This window comes from Sturnus vulgaris, chromosome 3 (assembly GCF_052056855.1).
Source record: "Sturnus vulgaris isolate bStuVul1 chromosome 3, bStuVul1.hap1, whole genome shotgun sequence".
Lineage (NCBI taxonomy): Eukaryota > Metazoa > Chordata > Aves > Passeriformes > Sturnidae > Sturnus > Sturnus vulgaris.
Genome location: NC_142245.1, coordinates 45,654,861 through 45,679,391, shown reverse-complemented (window position 1 = coordinate 45,679,391; position 24,531 = coordinate 45,654,861). Strand labels below are relative to the sequence as shown.

Here is a 24,531-nt window from a genome sequence, read left to right as displayed (position 1 = left end):
AATCTGGAGGCTTGTCGCAAAATGTGACAGAGCCATAAAAATTCCACATTCTTGGGAAAATCCCTCAATGCTTGAAGCTGGGTCTGAATCAGAGGAGCAGTGAACTAGATGGATGCAGTGCATGCGGGGTCAAAAAGCCATGCTCCGTGGCTTGCCTGAAGTCACCTTCCACAGCTTTGCCAGGGCCTCTCAGTGAAGGGGAAATAAACCCGTCCTTCATAAGCTCTCATTAGCAGAGGGGTCCACACTGTTCACAGCCCAGTGATTTTTCCAGTCTGTGGTCCTTCCTAAAAACCACAGGAACTGAATCCCAGCAACTGGCTCACGTGTGGACCTTCCTGCAGGGACTTGTGGCTTGCAAAGGTGTGCTCCTGCTGTGGAGTGAGGGAGCAAGATGGATGAAATGACTGAGATGTCATAAGTCAGGCAATACTGCTCATCTCTGAGTTTGCACAGCATCCTCATTGCCGTGGAGGGCCAGATTCTGCTCGCAGGCAGCATCTTTGGAACCACCTTCCTTTAAGGCCTGTGTAATTGGCAGCTTGTTTTGGCATGTGCATTAAATCATGGGAATGGGGAGCCTTTACAGCAAGGAATGCAGGTCAGGGAGTGAATATCAAACAGAGACCCTGTAAAGGAGTTGAAGATGTTGGCATCTTGAATCTCTTTTTTCTTTCCTTTCAAGATTCTATGGGTAGAAAAAGAGTTAAAGTAAGGAAATTAGATCACAAAACCAAAATTAACTAAACAGCACCGTCCTGGCCTGATGCTGATCTCGCACATGGTGTGCCAGTAAATCCCAAGAAACCCAGCACACATCTGGGTGTTTGTGGGGCGGCTCTGTCTATTCAGGCCTGCCAGGGTGTTGGAGGGGGCCCGCAGCTGCCAGAGCACTCAGCAGCGTGCGACAGGAAAGGGAGAGCTTTCTCACACGTCCCACACAAGAGGTTGATTGTGGGGATTGCTGACGGGTGACCTCCCTGTGCCACCGGGGCTGGGGCTGCTGGTTCTTCTGGCACAGGCACCCACCAGGAGACCTTCTGCTCTTGCATTACAATGCCTGCAGCGTTGTAAGTGCCCTGTATCTGCTGAAGACTCAGGTACTTAAACATGTCCCTGAAGTAATTAGTTGTGTTTTTAAATTACTTACAACCTATGCAGTGCTGTAGGGGATGTGACAAAGGAGGGAGCATGAAGCCTTCAGAGTGGGAAGTACGGTGGCATCTGCTATTTTTAAACATGCCACACAAGGTCACCTCCACAGTATCCCCACACCCAGCACCAGTGTCTGCCACCCGCCTGCCCCTCATGGTGCTTGGTGGTCTTTGCCATTAAATCTTTAATTTTCTTTCATTCTTCCTTCCCCCTTGTTGCCATCAAGAGATACCCTTTACACTGCCGTGCACCTTTAAGCCAAGTAAGCAATAACACAAGAGAGGACTTGCAGCCATTGTGCCTTTTAGCCAGTGCATGAAAGGCCTGGGATCAAAGGCTGGCAACATCCAGCACTAGGAGGGTTGCAGTGACACATTTGTAGGACTTTTTTTTTTCCCTTCCAGTTCAAACAGCCACACAAATTTTCCATTTTCAGCTTCTATTTTTTCCCTGGTTTATGGGATGAAGATGAATGCCCTCTGAATCCTGGCTTCCTCCTGACACTGCCTCTCACTGCTTTTGTCCTGATCCAATCTGGCTGTCACAAAGCTCACTGTGGCTCTTCTGCCCAGTGCTCTGACTCTTACGCTGGTCCAGAGCAGCTCTGCCAGAGAGGGACCTTTTGTTTTACCGTCATGAGCAAATCAGGTTTTCTTGTGCCACACACAGAAATGTTTTTGTGTTTTTGTTACAGCTTTCTCCTGTACATGGTGATGGAGGGAGAGAGGTTCCCTTGGGCGACTCCCCATGGCACTCAGCATCTCAGTACCTATCTGTGCATGTCAGCATCTCTGTTTTTCACCTCCTCAGCTGAACAAACTCTCCAGCACATCCTGGGATCATGCTTGTCTTTCCCTAACTGCATTCTCTTGGTGCCCAAAATAATTAACTACCTGCATGTCCTTTTCCCCTTCAGCCAGTGCCAGACGAGCTCCCAGTTCACAGCGTCAGTCCTTGCTGTTAATCCATAAACTATAACATTTACATTGGGTACAGTTCATTGTAATTGGATTTCTATTACAAGATGTTATTTCCTGCAGTTAAACAAGACTTGCCTTACTTAAACAGCCAGCCTCAGGTGACGTTTAGTTGTAACCTTAGCATTAAAGCTCTGTGCTGGCACGCTGTTCTCTCAAAGCCTCCAGTCCATCACACCATAGCCTGTACTTATCTTGACGTGACACATTAGCAATCATCCATAGCTCTCTGGCAGTGAGACCCAGATTTGTCCTGCAGGATGTCAGCCCTCTTCCAAGGACCCACTCTTTTCACGAAGAGAAGAATAAAACCAGGATGGCTGTAAGTCAGGTCACTCTGACTGCAGTGTTAAGCACACTACCTGCTCTGGTGCAAGCTGGGGTGGAAAACAAAGGCACAATAGACCGAACAAGGTCATTAACAACAATTTGATCCCATCACACATCTAAACCTAGGACTCTTTGTTTGATGATTTTTATTTTGTGCTGAGAGGGAAGGAAAACAACCTTACACATAATGGAGTGGTGCTGAGCTGTGAAATGTGTCTCCTCTCACATAAAGCAGCAATAATGCTTCCTAAATCCACCTGTATCTTGGCTGAGTGTTCATGTACGCTTCTCTCACCATTGCCATTCCCTGTGGTTAAAAAATGTTGGTATGCAGGAAAAGTTTCCTCCAACAGTGAGAAGTCTGCGGCCACCCCCCTGCCTGAGCCCAGTGGCTGCTTTGATGCCACAAGAGCATGACAGTAAGAGAAATGCCTGGGGAAGTGAATCAATAGCAGCAGGCTGGCCAGCTGCAGGGTGAGGATGGGGTAAATTGCTGGAAGAAACTTTCCCAGCCACCGGAGGAGTTGGGAGAACAATGTGGAGAAGAGGATGTGAGGCACTTCCCGCCGCTGGCCAGCCCTGTGCCAAGGAGTGCCGCAGCCTCCAGTGCTATCTTTGTCCCCCTGTCATCCTCTGGAGGCGGCTGTTGCTGTTGGCTGTGGGTTTCTACACTCGTTGTTTCTTTCAGCTCTCTCTTAGAGATCTAACTGTCACTGCAAAACAAGGGAACTGTTTTCTGCAACCTTTCTGGCTGACATCCACTCACCCTGTCCAAGGCAGTTCTCTGGGCCAGACTGAGTGTGCTGGTTCTTCTCTAAGATCTGGCTGGTAAAGCAGTGCCAATTCTTTTTTTCTTTTCCCATCTCTTTTTCCATCCTCCTATCCCTGAGAGATGGAGATAGTGGATTTCTTGTTTGTTCTGCTTTCCCATCACATTTGTCTATTACCAACCACTTGAATCTCCCGGTCTATTTCCTGCAGAGCTGCTTCTCTCCACAATATTCAAGTGCTTTTTTTTTGCAAGTGGAAAAAAAAAAGCCCAACCAAATAACCCAGCCCTATGATTTTCCTCCCTGCTATCAGGAAACAGGTTGGTTTGTTTGTTTTTTAATGAATGCAAAAGAATGCAGATAGCGGTGAGGAAAAGCTTGGGCAAGGAGTTCAGCACATTTTTATTTAGGCCTCTCCATGTATATCAGCTGAGCCCAGCAGGAGACAAAGCAAGAGCTGGATGTTATTTCAGGAAAAGCCAGGCCTTTCATGCTTGAGACAGAGTAATGTCCCTGGAGGGAAACTCTGGCCTCCTGTTGTGCCTGGGTGATTTGAGCAGAAAAAGGTCAAGGAATTTCAGCAATGCTGCTTTTCTTCTCTTTCTTCCTGGCTCTTTGTAGCAGGTATCCCTAGGGCTGCCCACTGCCAATGTGACAAGTTGGAGGGGCTTCACATCTGCAACTCTACCTGGCCTGGTGTTTCTCAGACATTTTTGGCTGCACATGACTGGAGACAGAACAGGCAGATCCATGGAATTATGTGAGAGATGGACGGTGCACGGAGCTGCTGGGGACTCTGCCACTTACGCCACGTGGGCAAGGCAGCCAGTCTGGGCAGCACAGGCTGAACACTAATAACAGGTTCATTCCAGATGTGTGCTTTCTGGAAACAATGGCCTGAAATCACAGCCACACTGATGTCCACACCAAAAAGAAAAAAAATAATCCCAAAGTGATGTGGCAGATAAAGCACAACATTTATCTTGACTTACTGCTTGGCACTTTAAGCTATTTAGCTTTAGGTCCTTACTACAATTCAAATTTCAGTCTTGAAGCATCACTTGAGCACGAAAAGTAGAAATGTATTACATAGAACAAGATGCTTAGACTTATAATTTAATTCAAACAGAATGTATATCGCATATTTACAGCATATATATATAGCATATTTTGGCCATGGCTCTTTGCTAAATTCAGCACAGATTCAGGCTTGGTGAGACTGAAACTACATTTTTCAGTGCACAGAATATTAATTGCACTTTCTTTAGCTGACTCTAGCCATGATATGTTGTGACTCACATCTTTGGGATACCTCAGTAGTTAAAGGCACATTGTTCTTTGGTATCAAGCAGCCCAAAGACAGGTCATGTCTAGTTCCAGTCCTGATATTAATTTTCCTGTGATGAGCATATTTCTTCCTTAGTCGTGCAGAATTTTTGCTTCTTTCAAAATATGTCTTTTGTAGCATACTTTTATGCAGATTTTTATGCAAGAATGTATTACTAGGTTGTTTTCTATTGATGCAGAGAAATCTTTCATGCAATTTGCATCCCATTAACATCTTCATAAGAGACGATCCTGATTCTAATGGCTCTGCACAATAAGCCAATAAAGCCAAATATGGAAGGGATTATGGAGTGTATTGCTTCTATAGCCACAAAATGGTTCATATGTTCAAGAGAGGCATCAACTCATCTGACACCTAAGGTTAGTCCTAAGAGTTACTACAACTGATGTCTTTCAGCAGTCCTTCATCTGTGTTTTATCTCCTGTTGGTTTCCATCTCAATTTTTTTGCGCTGGTAGCAGAAACAGAAGAGGAACCCCAGCCTGCAGCCTTGCATGTGGGCATCCTATGCAGCCTGACAGGTGGATGCTGCTGGATTCCAAAAATGTACCGCTGTTACACCATTTCTCTAGTGCTGGAATAACAGCAGAGGCTGCCTTGTGGCACGTGTAGGTGCTAGCCAGTGTCCCTGCCACTGACACCTTCCTGGAGGCATATTTCTAGCCTATGCTTTTCCTGTAGGAAGGGCCAGGTGTCTGTGCTGAGCCTTTCAGATCTGCTGCCCATCTTTGATGCTGCTGGCACGATGTAGGTCAGTGGGCACACTTACCAGCTGTGGAGGATGAATAGCTCTCTCCCCCAGTGTCAAAGTTTCAGTCCTTAGCCTTGAGGGGTTTTTATTGAGTTTTGTAACCACTCCTGAGCTGTGAAGCGGTTTCTGCTCCCATCTCTCAGAGAGCATATCTGTACACTGTACAGAAAAGTGATGTCTGTGAGGGATGAGGTGGTGGAGGAACGAAACTGGTGGGAAGCTAGCTTGGAGGAGAGAGGTAGCATGGTGTGAGAGAGAAAAGTGACAGCCTTAGAAGCTTCTGCAGCACTGGGCCAGCATCTATGGATTTTGCCTTAATCAACACAAGTCTATGAGGGTTGTAAAGCAAAGAATGCTTCAGCAAAATTATTATTTTAATGACAAGCTTTCATTATTTTAATTTCAAATTTTCAAAACTCAGGACTATTTTGGGTTATGGTTCAGGCCACAACACTTACAAGTCAAATGTTGTGCTCCTCAGTATAGCTTCCTTTAGCTACACTTTTCTTTCTTTGGGACCTTCTATTAATTCTCTCTTATGTTTTCCACCATGGCACTGCAATGCCTACACTGGCACTGAAGTCTTTTAAATTCACTGGATGCAATTAGGATTGACATGCACGTACAGAGAGGGTCAGAGCTTCTGCGGTGGCTTTCTTAGGGGATTTCAGGCAGGTTATGCAGGTTTCGTTTAGGACATCGGCTGTGTGCAGATGCCTTCAGGCTTTGGGGAGCAGAGAGCTTCAGGACTGCTTTTGGTTAAAAGACAAGCTGATGTGCCCAAGGCTGAGGCCTTGACAGGTTACAAAGAATCATAGAATCATAGGCTGCTTTGAGTTGGAAGTGATCTTTAAGATCCTCCAGTTCCAGCCCCCTCTGCCTGGAGCAGGGACACCTCCCACTAGACCAGGTTGCTCAAACACGTCTGTTTGCAGTGTCACTTCCTATCACGCCTGCAACGGAGGTAAATGTTTGCACTGTCATAACATTTCTCCTGCTGGAGCTCCCTGGCTGGGGACGCTGCAGTATTTTCTGCAGGGCACATCGCCTGGTGTGGGGGCGTGCGAAATCTCATCGAACAAAAGTACAGCTAGGCAATGCTTTATATATTTGACATATATGACAATGCACACTGCAGCTAGGAGCTCAGTTCAAATCAGTACACAGTTAACAAGAACCCAACAAATGGTAAAATAAGGGAACGTACCCAAGTCAGACTGTTCTACACAGCACATGATCATATCCAAGGCATAAGCTCAAGGGATGCAGCCTGCAGCATTTATTTAAAAATGTGGTGTGTGGTTTTCACCTATGCCACAACCCCCCTCCTTAGAATATCTTTGGGTGTTTAAGGTCAGGAGGCACCTTTTCTAGACACCTATTCTGCTCTACCAGTAGGAGACTGGCTCATGAGAAGACAGGAATTAATGAATCTAGTGAAGGGAGAAAGGAATTCCAAGGATTCAAATGGGATTGCTGAGGACTACCAGAGCTCCTGCTTTGCATTTTACTTGAGCTGAGAGGTAGTTTCCTTTTCCTGTGCCGAGTGCTCAGTTTTGTGGGCAGCCAGGCAAATGTATGGCACTGATTTCGGGTGATGAAGTGTGGAAGTCTAGGGTGGCATGTTGAGAGTTCTGGGAAGGGACTTAAGGCCAGAGGGGAAAATATTAGTAAGCAGAGAGGGCTAAAAACTGCATGATATAAAACCCTGGGAAGGGCTTTAAGGAGAGGGCTGACATGAATTGGAGGACAGTAGAGCTGCATTTCTAGACATCAAAGGGAAAGCAGGGAACTGTAGGGGTTGGGGGTATTGTAGCCAAAGAGGCATTTGGGGGAAAGAGCAAGAAGCAGGAAGCATTTGCAACACTAGGACAGTCCCCAAAGGATACCAGAGAGGAGGATACTGTCAAGGTAACAGAGGACAAAGAGTGAATGTGAATATTCAGAGCCATTGTGTAGCTCAGTAAGCTGCAAGAGGAAACCTGTAGCAGCAGATTCCTGAAAGCTTGCAACAAGATATGGCTTTTGTCTGTGGCACAATACCAGGTAGGCTGTAAGCAAATTCTAATATCACCCCATTGTATTACACTGGCTCAATTGACACTGAGCTTATGTTTTCCTGTTGCCCTCCTTTTTCTGACCAAAAGTATTTCATTAAAGATACAATTACTCCAATTGGTTCAGTTGTCCTCACTGAGAAATGGCCTCCACTAATGGAGATGTTCAGATGCAAGCAGTGAGTTGAATCCCAAAGACTATCCACTCCTGGAAACTGTTAGAGGTGGGGCTGGCCGAATCACTGGCTGCTCCTCCACAAGCCCCATGTGGGATTTTGCATTAGTCCTTAAAACCCTCTAACGCTGAGTGTTCTTCAGCTCTGGGCAGTCTACTCTGGTGCTCTGATTTAAGACTTTAGTAGCCCAGATGGATTTTAAAATTAGATTATTCCCTTCCTGGTTTATATACTAGATAATCACTATCATGTCTTCCTAGCCCCTACACTGTGGTACAGACTGTTTTATTTTATGAGTTTTCTGGGTTTAGACTACTCAGCCTTTTCCACTAGGCACCATTTCTGGACCATTGCCATTGCTCTCCTTTGCACTTTCTGCAATCAGCTCAATCTCCCTGATCTACAGTGGCCAAAACTGCACAGATTATTTCAAACGAAGCCTTGACAACATAGACAACAGGGGGAGAATGGTTTCCTGTTTGTCACAAGCTGCACTTTTGTTTGTTCACCTCGTTAGAGCACTTTCATTTTTTACTGCAGCATGACCATGCTCATGCTAGATCTTCTCAGAACTGCTGCTGTGCTGGTTGTTCCCAGTTGGTCTTGTAGTCTATGATGACACCTACAAAAACTCAGAGCTCCATTTGTCCGTTCTGGATGGCACTTCACTTTCCATCCCTCTACCTCATTTGTCAAGATTGTTTTGCATTCTCCTTCTGTTCTCCAAAGTGCTTGTTCTTCATAGTGTCCTGTGCTAATTTAATAAGTGTTCCCTGCTCTTGTTTTTTTTTTTTTTTTAAGATATTAATGAAAATAGTGTGTGCTGCCAGACACAAAACAGATGGCTTCAGACTTCGTTTGATACGTACTGCCAGTTTGACAGTGAAACATTTATAACTGCTCTTAGTCTGGTTTTCCAACCAGCTGTACACCCCTCTAATAGCAGATTCTTCAAAGCCATGCTTCTTTGCTTGGTTTATGAAAGTGTCAGGTGAGACAAAGGCAAAAGCTGCACTAAAATCAAGATCTAAGACCCACTGTAGAAGGAAATTAGATTGATTTGATGTGATTTGTTCTTGTCAAATCAGTAGTCAGTGTTCTTCATCTGCTTGTCTTCTAGGTGCTGGAAAATAGTTTATCCAATAACCACTTCCAGTAATTTTCCAGGAATTGAAATTAATCTGTCTGGTCTCTGACTCCTGGTTCCTCCTATCTGTCCTTCCCTTTTTGTGGTAGGTGCTAGATTTGCCTTTCCCAGTGTGCAGAAACACATGCCCCCATCCCTGACTTCTGTGCTGATGGTGCCAAGTGGGCTTCAGCTGCTTTACCCATCATGGCAGCAGACTTGTAGGGCTTGCCAGTTGGAATGCATCTGACTTGTTTAGACACTGTCTGACCTCTTTGTTCTTTCTTGCAGCCAGTATTCTTACTCTTGGACTGCTTATGCTGGCTGTGTTAAACGGGGCACTTTTGAGCAAAAACTGAAGGAAAAAATATCAAACACTTTGGTATTTGACATCATCAGCTCAGTGTCTGCTTGTCTTTGTGAAACCCAGCTCTTTCTTTGGCTCTCCTGCTGCTATTAGTGCATACACTTCACACCCACTGTTTGTTGCATCACTTACATCTTTATGTTGTTCCTCCACGCTTATGCTGCTCTTTCATACTAACGTGACCTAGTTCCACTTTCTGTGTACTTCCTCTGTACTTTTGAAACTAATGAAGAGCTCATGACTTAGTCAGTTGATACCTTACTATCTTCCCTCTGTACTTGTGCTAAGTTGCCCCAGTACAGAGGTCTCACGGTAGTTATGTGCCTTTCATACTACTTCCTTAGGGCACTGCCAACTTCCCTTTCTTTCTGCCTTGGATTTGTTCCTCTGGGCTTGTGTGTACTAACTCTGTGAGTTAGCTAAAGCCTGTCTCCAAGTTCACTGTTTTGTCTTTGTAGGGTTTTTTCTCTGCCTCCTTTTCCAGAAATCGTGACTTGTAATACCTCAAGATCACTCTCACACCAGCTGCTTGTCACCATCACCTGCAAAATCAGTTCCCCTGCTTTAATTAGAATAAAACATTTTCAGAGAAGATGGCCAGGAAGAAGCTAGACAGATGGCAGCTGCAGTCAGTTCAGGGAAAGGCATAGACAGAATACCAGAATAGAGCCAGACAGAGAGGACCCTGCATATTTAGCACTTAGAATTATTTGCCTATGAACTTGTTTCCAGGAGATGGGGCTAATAGTGGTGGAAATATTTGTGTTATTTGTGTAAAACATGAACAGTAAAACTGTGTTATTAAAATACCTTCTCGGCTCTGTTCATCTGTTTTAGGATGGTTTTATGGTCTTTGCACAGTAAGAAGGCTTAGGCCTTACTAGCATATAGTTAATCTTCTTTATTCAGTTATGCGTTGACACTAAAATGTGTTTTTAAACACAGAGATTCAGGCCAAGCAGAGCTGTTTTGTCTTCATTGCATCCATCAATGAGCCAGACCCTCCAGCTTCTTAATGGCCAATCAAGACACATCTGGCCTTCAAGACCAGATTAATCTTTTCCAGACAGCTTTTTCCAGTGCACAGGGTGCACTGCTCCTGGTAATGTCTCACTCTAGCTGCATTAGTGCTAGAAAATCTTTCTTGTGCAGAACTACCTTTTTGGAGTTGATTATCCTCTCCTCTCTGCTGCCATCCCATGCAAGCTGACCCTCATCCATCCTGGGATTGTGCATGGGTGCCTGCCCCTGTGCTGTTCTGGAAAAGCTCCCCTGAGTGAGGTGAAGGCGAGTTGGCTTTTGGCTGTTATCTGTGGCCCTGGCATGTTCCTGTTGACATCCCTTTAGGTACTGAGAGATTTGCCAGCAGGGTGTCTGGTAACTGCTGCAAGTTATTTTAATAACATTACTGATTTCATTACTTCACTGTAGTTTTGCTTCACTACATCAAGTCTTGGCATTAGGGGTGAAGCAGCAGCTAGTTAATTCAGTATACATGGTGTTTCTTTCTGGGGTAGCCTGAACTAAAGAGAGCTCCCAAAGCTCCTGTGGATATCTGCCCAGAAGCTGGGATGGTTGCTAAAGGAGCTGGTGACTTTAATGCTCCAAACAACCATATGAGCACAACTTTGTAGCTGATTTCTGTTTATATAATTGTATAAAAAGAAAACAGCTCTTCCACTATTGTAGGAGAGCTATGATGATGCATCAACAGCTGGTATTCTTGCAAGCAGTCTGATTTCTGTTCTTTGTCTAGCAATTGTTGATCTGACGTGTCTTCCCATGGTTGCCCTTTGAGTCATAGGAAGCTCCTTGGGAAAGTGAAGAGACCTTCAGACCTCAGGGAGAATAAAGTCACACACTTGATCACAAGTGTTTGGCTGGGTGAACCCATGGCACTAACACTGCACATTCTCCTACTCAGATGGGTCTCAAAAAACCAGTTCCTCATGAAAAAGGGAAAAAAAAGCCCAAATTTACAAAATGCTGTCACAATGCATCCTTCTTTTATGGTCTAATTCAGAATCTAATTCTCAGTAGTTGGAGAACACTCCTGATCATGCTCTTGGTCTTTGGATCAGACTGTACAATGCTTAAAAACACTTGAGAAGAAACAGATGGGAAGATTTGAAAGGCTGCCCTGTAAAGACATGGATGGGTAATGTATATATTTTCTAAATACATACCTAGAGGCTTAGACAACTGGTGTATTTGCATCAACCTACTCTGATTAAAAGAAATCACACTACTGAAAGCAGAGAAACCCCCTGAACCTATAGCTCATCTTCCCTGAAGTAAAATCAAAAGTAGCAGTGCCAACTCATCATTTCCTAAAACAAAGCATCTATTAAAAGTAACTCACCTGAGGGAAAAGCACGTTGTAACAGATATTCTTTCCACTGCTCCTCTGAGAACACCCAGTGGCCCAAACCCCTGCACCTACCACGCACTGCACAGATCTCCTGCTTTGCCAGGAGCAGACTGAAAGCCAGTCCCAGGACTCATCCTGCTATTAACAAGTTTGCAGAAGTAGCAGAAAGGACAATTTACCCCACATCTTCCCTACTGTTTTTTTGCTCCAATAATTCAGTTCATGTCCATTCTGAAGAATTAACCAAAGTTCACCAACGAACTTACCTTGTAGGAAGCTCTAGAATGCTGGAGAGAAAATAAGTCCTAGTTAGCAAGTATAAAAGCAAACTGCTCAGTAATGTGCAGTATGAGTTCCAAATTTACATTTAGAACCTTTCAAAACTAAACCATGAAGGTAAGGCGTGGCTTCAGTAACATTGCTTAAAGTGAAAAGCCAGCATCAAAAAAAACTAACTGAAATTGCATTTGAAAATGCTTTCATAAAAATAAGAATTATAAGAAGCGAGCTGGAATATAAACCAAGTTTTGCAATAGTACTTTACAAATTGTCTTGATTTTGAAAGGATGCAGAGTGCATGCTAAGATCTGCTGCCTGCCCAGATGATTTTATAATAAATGGCACTATGTTTTTCATCCCCAGCACAATCTCATGGTACTTTTATTTATTACGTGAATGTTCAGCTGCAATGACAGCTGAAGTGAGGAAGGAAATGTCTTCAAGAACATGAGAAGAATCCCATAAGGTTAAGGGAGTGAAATGAGGAAAGGTACTTTAAAGTACAGGTGGTGATGCAAATTATTGAACATTTGAAATGTTTACCCTTGGTAATTTTGATCACATTGTGAAAGCAGTCATTCATGCTTTTGTGAGCCACTTGATTTACTGGAAGATTTATGCCTTTATCACTTGCCCCTCAGGAGCCAGCCCTGCACTCAGGGCACACTGAGCTGGCTCAGAGCCACTACTGCCAAACACCCACCACCATAAAAATAGCAGCAATCATACAAAATGGGGCAGCGATGCCCAGAAGCATTGAAGCTGACCCATTAATTCTGGGTGGACACCAGAGAGCATCCTCAAAGCCATCCCTGCCTCCAAAGGAGATGTGCTCCCCTGCAGAGTCATGCTGGGCTGAAAGCTATGGGGTGGTGTTTGGGTCTTCTTTGCTTTGTGCGGGGAATGAGCTGAGCATGTCTCAGTGTGCAGCATCTCTGACTCTTTCCAGAGAAGCCTGCTGGGGTCTAGCCACCTCCTCTGTGTGCTGCTCCAGGGCCAGGGCCATGGAGGTGCTCCCTCAGCCTCCAAGGACATGTGGACCGTGGCGAGATGGCCTGGGAATGAAGCTGGTTTTGACATATTCCATGTAAACTGTGCCTACAGAGAGCTGGAAGGGCAACTCAGGGTGCTTCACACAAGATGAGTATTGTCAGACACAGAGCTGCTTTACAGATTTGGTCACATTTCCCTCCACACTGATTCCACCTCTTGCTGTTCTTCAAGCACTGACTGACCTTGCCACTGTATTTGGAGATTTCACTTGTCTTTTTTATCTAATAGTAACTAAATTGTTTTCCTTGATGCTATTTCTTACCAAAAAAAAGAGTTGTTGAGTCAACTCTTACATCGTTAGCAAATGCTGTCAAAAGTCACCCACAATGAACACAGAGGTGATCTAGGCAAAAAAGGGTTGGGATAAGCAGGTGCTATTTCACTGTAATTAAAGCATGAACAGATCTAATACCTGTCAAATGACTGGATCTCATTTATGATAGGCAAGATTTGGGTGCCCTGCCAGAGCCGATGACAAAATTTTCCTCACCCATTTCTTTTCTTTTCTTTTTTTTTCTTCTTTTTCTCCTTAATTACCCCTTAATTCCCCTTAGTTGGATTTCCAGAAGCTGTGTGCTGGATCTTTTGCTGGGAGTTTTGTCTTTGTCATTATTGAGGTAGGTTCTGATCTTAAATGTTCAGTATTTGAACCACTCGGTCTGCCTGAATCCAATTTCAGCTATTAACAGGGTATGTAGTGGCATAAACGCAGTATGCTTGTTGGGGCAGCTTTGTGCCTTTTTCCTCAAACAGATTTAACAGATCCGTAGGCTGAAGGATTTCCCCTTTACCCTGTCATCAAAGTACTCGACAAGGAAATCCTTCCCTTCCATTGGACTTCGCAGTGAGGTCCATGCTCCCATTTCTGTTCCCTGAGGGGTGACCGTAAGGTGATGAAAAACACAGCATGACTGGGCACCGCTCTCTCTCAAACAACCTCCTGCCCACACACCAAATTCCCCTTGTTGCCAGTCCGTGTAATTACCATGATATAAACATTGTCCTGAACGCTATTAAAAATGCAAATTATGTCCATCCAGCCTGGGGAATGGCGAATAAGCAGATCCTTTGCAGCCCACTTCCTCCTGCCCCAGCACGTGTTGTGCAGACGATGCTCTGCTGTGACAGGTTTGTGAGCTCTCAAAGTTGCATCTATTTTTTCTTAAGCTAAGCAATGAAGCTGCAGACTTAGAACTAACAGCCATTTAGAAACTGTATGACTTTCTCTGTCTGTAACAGTTTCAAGACAAGTCATTTAAAAAGAATTACTTTAAACTGAGACTGCTTTAAACCAGACCTTTGTACTTCTTGTTTTTGCTTTTATCTTGGCACAGATGCTTACTCTCTCTCCAGTTTCTTTGTAGGGTTCATTATGCAAAGGCAAAGGAGCTACACTAACATTGTAATTTTGTTTGGCAAGGTGAGCCACAAAACATATGCTGTGTCATGCCTTTTTATTACTGTGCAAGAATTGCCAAAGCAGCCTAAAGGAGGAATCAAGGACACGATCGTTGTGAGGAAAAGAGGAAACGGTCCAGTTTTACAACACCCAGGCTTGTAACCACTTGCGGTAGATAGTTTCAGAACTGGTTTAATTTTAAATTATTTTCTTACCAACTGACAACAGCTTTGAAGTGACTGGTGTTTAACAGTACCACTTTCTGATCCACACTGAGTCATTTTTCAGGGCCTGGAGATCCAAGCCCTACCTGTGAAGTGGGAGCTGCGTAGGCTGGGACTGCCCCATCCTCTCCCTGCACCAGGAGATGGCAGATCTAAAGCCAGCCCAAGCCAAAAGAGAAATAAAGCCTCCTTGAGCAGGCACTGACATCCCTTTTCCACCACAGGGAGGATGGCATGTCATACCTTATTCTGATCATGCTCCAAGTGCAAAACCTGCACTTCCCAGTCTAGACAACCTGTAATCAGGCAAGGGAAGAGCAGGCAAAGGGAACAATTAATGGGTGTGATCTCAGCCTCTTGCAGGCTGCCTTAAAAACCTCCAAGGACTGGTTTTATGAGTGGGCATCTATGGGAGCATAGAGGAGTCCCCATCCATACCCACATCTCCTCTGAGGGCCACTCATGCCTTGAATGCCCCCCTCCTGCTCCCTTCCCATGCAGTGCTTTCACTTGAAGAGGATCAAGGAAATTATGTGGCTGGAAAATAATGCAAAAGGTTATTTTTAACTTGGTCCAAGATGTGAGCCTCCATGGCTCACAGAACAGGGCTGAGCATGAGCAAGAATTTAGAGAGGGGAAGAAGGAAGACAGTTTTCACTATAACTAGATGTCCCGTTGCAACATCTCCCGAGTACTTTGGTTGCAATTCCTCCGAGCTCATCGGAAACTTCAGAAACAGCCTGAAAGAAGCAGCTGTGTGGAAGGAGGCCTGGTGCCCCCAATGGGAGCAAACTCCAGGCACAACCATGCCTACCCATCCCACAGCTGCTGCCTGCACTTCACCAAGGGTACGTAGGGGTGGCAGGAAAGCACAGGGCAGCAGCAAAGGGCACTACTCCCCTCACTGCTCATTCCCAGATTTGATGAACCTTTGGAGGGCAGAGGGAGAAGAGGAAGGGATATTCATAATACAGTGTACAAAAGAGGTAACGAAAGTGTGGCAATGCCAGTCATCGCTGCATGCCACAGAAACACAGAGGCAGCCTCACCCTTTTTGTTGAAGCCAGGGTGTTCTTTGTGTTGAGGGAAGCAGGAACCACCCCAGCCAGACCCTCCCTGCCTCCAGCCACTGCAGGCTGGCACAGGACGGGGGGATTGGTGGAGGGAGAGGTGATGGGGGATGTCTCTGCGGGTCGTTGCTGATCTGTTGACACAGGCTGAGTCAGGCTCAACGAGATACTTCTATGAGCTGGGAAAACATCCAAAAAGGAGAAGTGGAGATCTTTGCCTCCGCAGTCAGTTTGCTCACCATTAGTGTTTTCCTACTTCCCTGTTCTAAGTAAACACACTTACTGTATGTCAGACTTCAAAGAAGTGATAGCCAGCTTAGGGCAAATGCCTATGGGAAAGAGACAAGGCAAGAATGCCTTGAGAAATGCCCCCGCACCAGGCTTGCTCCCACCCTGCCAATGGCCAGCCCTCCATGGAGGCACAGGCTGGAAAGGCAGAGGCTGGTTAAAAGCAATGATGCCTGTGAAGTGCAGATATGCAGGGAGCAATGGACAGGTTTGCAAGTCGGAGATCAGAAAAGGAGAGCACGGCAACACCAGTGTGCTGGGAATAAAAGACAGGTTTCCTCAGAAACACAAACGAAACCTCACTGTCCCACTTAGAGCTGCTCTCAACACCACATATGGCAGGTGTCTGAAGCAAGGCAGTGACACTAAACATGTCCCTTCAAAGGACAAAACTTCCCAGCTATCAGCTTTTTGTAACTCAAACAAAATGCCAGAGAAGCTTCTTTGATTGTCCTGCCCTTCTCCTACCAGGGGAGGACACAGAAGGGACACTGGCCCCTGGGAAGGAGTTGTGCTGCATGGAGCACCCATTCTCAGCACATTTGCTCTGACAGCCGCCCTATTCTCTGTGGATTTTGGAAAAAGAGTGACCACTGCGGAAATGTCTCACTTAAATTTAATATCCTGTTGTCTGTGAGGATGCAGTCCTTTTGGGAAATTCAGTCCTGGCAGTTAAAAATAAAGCAGCCATGTGGAAATAGTGAGACAAACAGTTCTGCCCCTGTGCACTCAAACCAGCCTGGAGTCCTCAAAGTCCAGTTGTACAGATCAAGTCCATTCTCCACAGGAGAGCTGTTTTGGAAGCTACTTGGAAATGCATCCCAGCAGAACAGTATCACCCACAGCATTTACCTGCGGTTGATGTGGAGTTACAGTGACATGAGACTTCCCTATGGCTGCACCAGGCTATTTTAAATTCGAGGCAGGCATAAGGCATGTGACAGTATATGTTGTTCATGTGGGGAAACTCTCATTAATATTCACGCCTTGGGACTGGCCTAGGGTAGACAGTTTTTTTGAGCATGCAACACATTTAAAAAATCCAGGGTTGCCTTTAATGCCTGGAACACTGATGCAGCTCATATCATTGGTTCACCTAAAATCAGACCTTCACAGAAAACCCATTTCCTCTGAGCACCAACAGACTTACTTATACGGGTAGAAACATTCTTGATCTTCAGTCACCAAAGACTAATCTCTCTCAGAGTGAAAGAAAAAGTAAAACCTCGAGAAGCTGCAGGATGTGTGGGAGTTAATTTTTATATCTAAACAGTTATTTGAAGCAAAGCAGCGGTATAAAAACATGCCTCCACCCTCTTTTTGCTCTGGAAACACAGTTTAGAGGATTTAGAGGACACGTGGACCTCCAGGCCACACTGTCAGTAATTTATTCCGGGCTGGCCACAGAAGTGACACATGTCCCCATGGCCTGCAGTGCTGCTGGAACCCCTGGCTGTGGCAGGAGGCTGCGGTGCCCGGACTGCAGCAGCTGCTCCTGCAGCAGCACAGCTGGCAGGGCTGGCGCTGGGAGGGCAGATGTGTGCAGCCTGCACCGTATGCAGGCAGGGCAGGCACTCAGGGCAGGAGCTGCGTGCCCCTCACGCCAAGTTGTCTCTGCCTGTGAGTCACAGCCCTGACTCATGAGCTGCTGTGGATTAAGCTGTAATTTGAAGATGTTGCCGCCTACATCTGTCTGCACTGCTCCTCTCCCGGAGGTGGCAGAAACAAACACTCATCCAGTCATCTCAAAAATTCGGCCAGACGAGCTAGTTCAAACCCCAGGTGAGGGCAGGTTAGGGTGAGTGAGCAGGTGAGCCCACACCTTGCAGCAATAAACCCGGGGAAGGAGGTTTCCATCCCACTCAGGGGCTGGAAGATGCCACTCCCGCCTACTAGCTCCTTGCCGTGGCTCTCACTGGCTCCTGCCATGGCTCTCTCATCTGCCCCTGCCCAAATCCCTTGCCTGGCCCCAGCGCCTCATGGAAAGCTTACCCCACACACCACAGGGGTCCTCTAGCACCGAAAACAGGGGCAGGTGTTTGTCAAATGCATGTGTTAATGCTCTAAGAATCATGAGCACCATTTCTCTTGCCATTTGCATTGCCTTGGAAAATTAGTTATATTGGGACCTAAGAGCTAGAAACATTTGTACTGACATATATTCAACTGAAATAGCCAATTAAACTAAAATTGCTTTGATTTAAGTGAAAATTAAGACAAGTGGCAGTACCCAGGATGAGATTGATCAGGATTATTTGTGAACTCCCAGGCACATTTCTGCTGGAAGAGCCAAAATTCTGTACCATGTGCTTATTCTGGCTCTCAATTTTTTTCCCCCTGGCATTAAACCACCTGTTGGAAGACAAACCGTGCCTTATCCAGCATAAAGGCAGCCAGCACACTTGTCAACAATTTCTGAACAAATGGAAGCATGCATTTGTACAGGATCAGCACTTTGCACCAGGAAGCCAACGTGTTTACGATATTCCATTGGAAGCCATAAAGCCGAATTTTTTTTTATTCCACCAGCAGCTCACGTGTGCAATGCTTTAACTTAAAATTTGTTTAACTTTGGCCCTTTGATTACAACAGCACAACCCCTTCCCACAGGCCAGTCCTCGGCTTTGGGTTAGTCATTGCTTTTGGTTTACACACAGGAATTGTATTTGATGCAGGGGCAGATAAGCAATGCATCTGCTCAGTCATATTTCCCCAGCGTCTCTCCCTTTGTTCTTTTGCCTTTTATCTGCCGATTTCTCTCTGCAGAGATCCCTGCCCTTGCCCTGCCGCTTTTCCCGTCTTTTCTAAGCTTGCTCTTGTCCACGTCTGCTTCTGCAGGAAAACAACCAGCCACTCGCATTTAGCAATGCCCTTACTGTTTAGTGATGTCAGTTCCCCCACTCAGAATTAATCTCCCTTTTGTTTGCCTTAGCTAGAAAGGTCTGTGAAATTTGCAAGAGTTTCTCCCTAGCTGAGAAGAGGGAAGAGAGAAGCTCCGCATCCCCGCACGTGTCGGTGCCGGCCGCCCCACGCCGCTGCCAGCCCCGAGGCAGGGCTGTGCGATGGATGGGTGTGCGTGCTGAGTCACCGGGGCTCGCACACCGGCCCTGCTGCAGCACAGACCCATTAGTGCTACAGAAGCCGTGCTGACATTCCCAGCGCGCAGCTAACGCTGATTAAAGGCCAGCTTGTGCCTTCGGGGCAGGAGGGCGAGAAGGGGCCGGTGCCCAGGGCAGCCGCAGCGCTCCTCTGACTGACTCAGCCAGAATCGCCCCCGCAGGTCCCCACTCGGGGAGGGCCCCCAGCCCTCCTGTGGGTACACGGAAGCTTCCTTGGCACATATGCCGGTCCTACGGCATGTAGGTCTGGTGCCTCCAGGAGCAGCCCCGGGATGGGCCGGAGCTGGACGAGATGAGGCAGGCAGGGAAAGAGATGCTCCTGCCCATGCTGTGCACAGCAGGGATCCCAGCTGGGACACATTTGCTTGCTGGAGTAGTCTGCAAAAGAAATTGCTATAGGCATGAATATTTAAATTTCCTTCCAATGGGTATCAAGCCAAATTCCACATCTCAGTTCCAGGGTGAATCAGGATGATCAGACACGCTGCTTCACAGAACAGAAATGTAGAGGTAAGACCAAATCCCAATGCCTTCCTCCAGAGGGGACAGAGTGCCTGGCCAATTAATTCAGCAGAAAGGGAGGGAGGAATCGTAGCCCTGCAGGCTATTGGGTTTTTTCCATCTTTGCTTGGAGGGCTTACCTGGCAAAGCTGTTCCCTAAGGTCAGGAAGTTAAAGAACAGTGTCTGTTGAACAGACAACCTGTGACTCTTTTGCAAAGCTCCTCTGCTGGGTGAACATGACTTGTCTCTGTGAAATACTGCTATTCCCCTGGGAATATGTGAGCTGAGCATGGGGCAGGAAAGAAAGAGGCAGCTAGACACAGCTTCCCACCTTCTGGAATCTGCTTCAAAAAGGACAGGGATGTGGGTTGCAATTCCCTTTTCTTTTTCTCTGAGTCAGCTAGACTTGTCCTGGGCCCTAGATGAATGACACCAGACAGATTGTATGGCTGGATAGTGCATCCTGGGATAAAGGGGCACTGTACCCCAGTGTGATCCTCCAGCATTACCCAGCACCTCCATCCCATCTGGCAGGACTGCACTGCAGCTGCAGCTGGTCTGTTCAGGTGCATTATCACCAGTGCTGGCTTTCCAGAGCAGCCTTCCCCATGCTGCAGTTTGCTTTGGTTGTGCCCCAGCTGGGCAGCCCTGCCGCAGGCAGCAGAAGCACGACGTGCAGACAGGCTGCAGCAAGCCATCCCTGACACTAGATCCAACGCCTGGAGAAAAGTGTCCTAATCCTGCCAGGTTTGCTCCTTACTGGCACCCACGTGAGCTAATCCTTCCCAGCGTGCACCCAACCCTCCCATTTCCTTCCCTGGGAAAGCTGTCAGCCTTCTTACCTGGCAGCATCGCACTGGGCGGCTGAGCTGCCACCCATGGGGAGAGCAGGCGCCACCCCTGCCATGACCTGGGCTTTCAGGCTGCAGAGACAGGCCAGCACGGGCTGCCCTGGCTCACAGCTCAGCAGCTTCCTCTGCAAACCTAGCAGACACTCACAGCAAAGAAACAGAAACCAAACCAGAAAAATGAGGCATCTGCAGAAATGCTTTATTGGTGGACTGCTGCTGGGTACTGCTGGTCCTCCCTGTTCCTGTTGAGATCTACCTTTACTGCTGTTTGCAGCCTCCTCGAGCTGCCTCTCCAGCAAGAAAGCACACAGCGATCACGGGGCTGACCCCTGGGGATATCACTGCGTGATGGGGAAAGCAGCTACAGCAGCGGCTGGGCGTGATGCTGAAGAAGTCATCTTCCTACTGTGTCCTTAATACAAATACTCTTATGGAAAATGAATCAGCCCTCTTTGGGCTTTTTTCCAGAGGCCTCTCTGACTAATTTTGTCCAAAACAGCCAGACTGACCCTGCACAGCAGTATGATGGTGGCAGACAGGACCTGCTCACGTTTGGGTGGAGGCAGGGAAAAACTGTTTTACAGGCCTGCCCAAAAAAATCCTCAGGCTGACTCTGCCAAAAACCACACCAAACATATGGTAAATGAAATCGCTGGCAGGGAGCTGGCTTGGACGGCAGGAGTATTTCAGCACTGTGGACTGCTTGTTAGCTGGCCTGAATTGTATTTTTGTTGCTTTAAGCAGCTCCATATTTAAGGAAAAGAAGGCAAAGGAGAGGGCAATGCCAATTTTTTGGGTGTGCTTTTGATGCCTCCCCATGCATATCATTTTCCTGACGATGTTAGTATGGTCACAGTGCTTGTCCCATCCTGTGGTTAAGAGCACAACAGCATCACAGAAGGTTTCACCTCCTCATATGGCAACAGTCTCCTGTGGAAAAGCAGACAGAAGGGTTTTTCTCTCTTGGAACAGCGACTCTGCCTATTTCACCATATGAATGTCCTGTACATTTCATGGAGCTGATGAAATCATGTACAGATGGGATCTATCTTAACAAAGGCTCTTATTCACAGGGCAGGTTTCTCTGCGGCATTTCTTGGGCTGTATCCCAGCTTGCATAGCCATATCAACCAAATGCATCCACAGAGCCAGGCAAATTTCTGGGAGGATACCAGGCATGGAGATGCTGTGCCCCTGCTGCTGTGAGCAGCATGACTTACTTGTGCAGCAGTTTGGCCCCTCTGGAAATCTGAGCCTTGGAGTCATGGCAATAAACATGCCTTTCCTCACGACAGCCTTTAAAAGAATTCAGGTATCACATACCATTTCCAGGATGCTGCCAGGGGCTGTGGAGAAAGCATGGCAGAGTAGCAAGATCATAAGAAAGAGGTGCCTGATGCCTTCAGAAATTTGATAGGCTGCCATAAGAATAGCTGTGGTGGCTACAGCTACTGAAGGAGGATGAAAATAGAGCAAATAGCAGTTCCTTTCCTTGAGTCTGAGGTATAATTTTTCCTCCTGGAGGTAGCGTGGTGGAGTGCTGGGGGCAGAGCTCACCTCCACATTCATGGGGAGCTTTCCACCACCCTTTGCATACTGCAGCTTGGAGCTCAACCATTCCCCAGCCTTACCCCATCCATTAGTTTCTCTCATCTCTCTGCAGGCTGTGGAATCCTGACTAGTGCACTGGCAAGGGGCTTTTTCAAGAGAAGGCAGGGGGACAGATACTTCAGAGCTGCTGCCCTGCTCCTGACTCCATGGGCACCTTTTTGAGGCTGAGTGATCATCTAAGTCAATTGGATGACCAAATCCCACAGAATCTGTTTGTTCAACAACCTGATCTTGACAAGGAAAATCAAAGTTTCAGGGCAAAATTTTGGGCATAATCCAGCCCAAACAAGGATTAATAAACCCTTCCCCCTGCTTTTCCTTTCTTGATGTGCATTCAGCCCTCAGTCACTAGTACCTTAGAAACATCTCACTATCTGCCTATGCTCAAAACGACTAAAAACAACAACAAAAGGAAATATACAGAGGGATGACTTAAGAGAGTTTGGAAATCGCTTCCCATATCAAACACTCCTTTAGTCACAGGCACAAAAAAGCATCAAAATTCCCTGCCTCTGATGTAAACAACAGAAAGAAAAAGTCATCTGGAAGGACAGGATGATTCATACTGAGGACCTGACTCGTAATATTCATCAGTGTTGAAATTGCCTCTGCAAGATGACTACATGTGAAAACAGCATCAGTGAAATCCCAGCTTCTGCCACGAGAAGTATCATTAGCAGCGAAGTGGTGTGGTGAGACTCAGTGGCACAACCCTTGCTCGGGTGAGTAATCGTAAGTCATCCGACCAGTCCCAGCTAAAACAGCACTGTCATTCAGGTAAAACTGCTTTACATAAGGGCAGCTGCAGCAGACTGGAGCACGCTCAGGCTTTGTAGCCCTCTTCAACAGCAAAATAGAAGGGTTTTTTCTTGGCCCTGCAAAAATTCCTGCTGAGGGCTTCCTTATAAAGATGCTGCTCAAGTTGGATGCTTGAAGACTGGAAAATTGGCCAGTCTTTTCCTTTATGTTAATTGCCCTGAGCCAAGTGGTAAAAGGGCAAAAAAGGCCATGCTGACTTTATGCATTGTTAGGAGATACTTTCCCCTGCACATTTGAATCTGTTTACTTAATCTTCCAGGCCTTTACCCATGAATATTAAATTCCTTGATCACTATGCATTAGGAGTCATCTTCACACCATCTGTTTGTATTTGTCATCTAACCCTTGTAAATAATAAAATGTACTTTGTTCTCAAGTTCATGGATCCTAGCAGGAGAGCAATTACTGTTGAGGAAAAGTACTGTGTGAAACTATTGGCAGTGACAGGACTCTTCTTTAGCCTCCCAACTTGCCACTATACAGTAATTAAATGAAAGCCAGGATCTGGCCCAAAGAGCGATGCATGGTTCCTTTGAAGGGCCAGAAGAGATGATGGAGGGCTTTACACCTCTGAAAGTGATGCAGGTGCTCTTGCCCACGCTTCTAAAAGAAGGTAATGTCAGAAGAGAAGGCTGCACTTCAGGGGAGCAGCCTTACTGAGAGTCGGGCATGCCAACAGGATCTAGCTGCTCTGCTCGAGCAAAAATATAACCTGGATTGGCAGGAATGGCTGTGGCTGTTTAACAGGGCGGCCTGGGCAGCTGGCCTGGGCGAACTTCCTAAGAGGTACTAGCATGAAAGAAACATCAGAGGAAGAAATAGGTAAATGAGCAGATAGACAATGTTTCTCTCACACCTGGGAGTGCCATTAAAGAAGTGAAATTGTCACCCATCAGCTGAGAGGTAAAGTTCAGAGAAGGCTAGGCAAATACCAAGGGAAACAGTGAAAAAGTGCAGTTGTTGCAATATGAAATTAATCCTTAGAGGGAACTCTGCCTGAAAATTTTATTAGATCATGCAATGAGAACAGCCTTGACACATATTACCAAGGTTCAATTTCAACTATATCAATGCAGATAAACGTGTGAATCCCTAGGACAGTGGACTCACGTGTAGGAAAAAACGTGTGCCATGGTGGACAACAAAAGCTGGCTGGTGAGCACACCTCATGGGCACAGTGCCTTGGGGAGCCAGTCAGAGACATACTTTGAAGAAGACTCACAATGATTTGCATCCCCTAAGGATTTGTCTCCCTGTGTTCCTATAAATTATCTTATATGCCAGGCAACTATCAATAAGCACTCGAATTGTTACCATCTAGTTAAAACCTAATATAGTCAGTTACAAAAGGGGTCATTTAGGAGATTAAATGGAATCATATTTTTTTTATCCAACACGTTGGTAGCAACAAATTTAGGCAAGAGAATGGTTGTCAAATATTTGTTTAACTGGAAGAGTTATCTGGGCTTGGACAAGATACCACTTGCCAGTCTGCTCAGCCTTGCAAACATCCCACACCAGGAGGTTACCTATTAAGTGATAGACAATATAACTTGTTAATTGTTAGAGCATTATGACCTTAGACTTTGCCCAGGTATTTAATAACACCATCTGCTGTCTAGGTCTGCAATACTATTATTTTTACATGAGGATTACTCTTCTTTCTCCACAAAAAAGGTTGCAAAAACAGTGCTGAAGGAAAGCAGAGCAACATGGTACTTAAACCTGACTGCCCAAGCAAAATATACAGAAGGTACAGTTCACCCAAAATATTGTAGATGCATTGTCTTGAATCTGGAAATCTTGATGTGCTGAAGGCTGAGGGCCTGTGATCCAGCCTTGTGGACTTGCGGAAAACATTGTCTTGCCTGAGAACAAGCTGGGAGTGA

General features: G+C 46.2%; 1 long non-coding RNA gene across 1 annotated transcript in view; it reads left to right on the top strand.

Annotated features, from left to right (window-relative positions):
• LOC148224318 (uncharacterized) overlaps nucleotides 1-24,531 on the top strand; it is a 170,514-nt gene that overhangs the window by 137,182 nt on the left and 8,801 nt on the right. The window contains exon 3 of the long non-coding RNA XR_015802367.1: nucleotides 13,314-13,376. This is a non-coding gene — a long non-coding RNA (uncharacterized LOC148224318). The remainder of the gene's footprint in view (nucleotides 1-13,313; nucleotides 13,377-24,531) is intronic.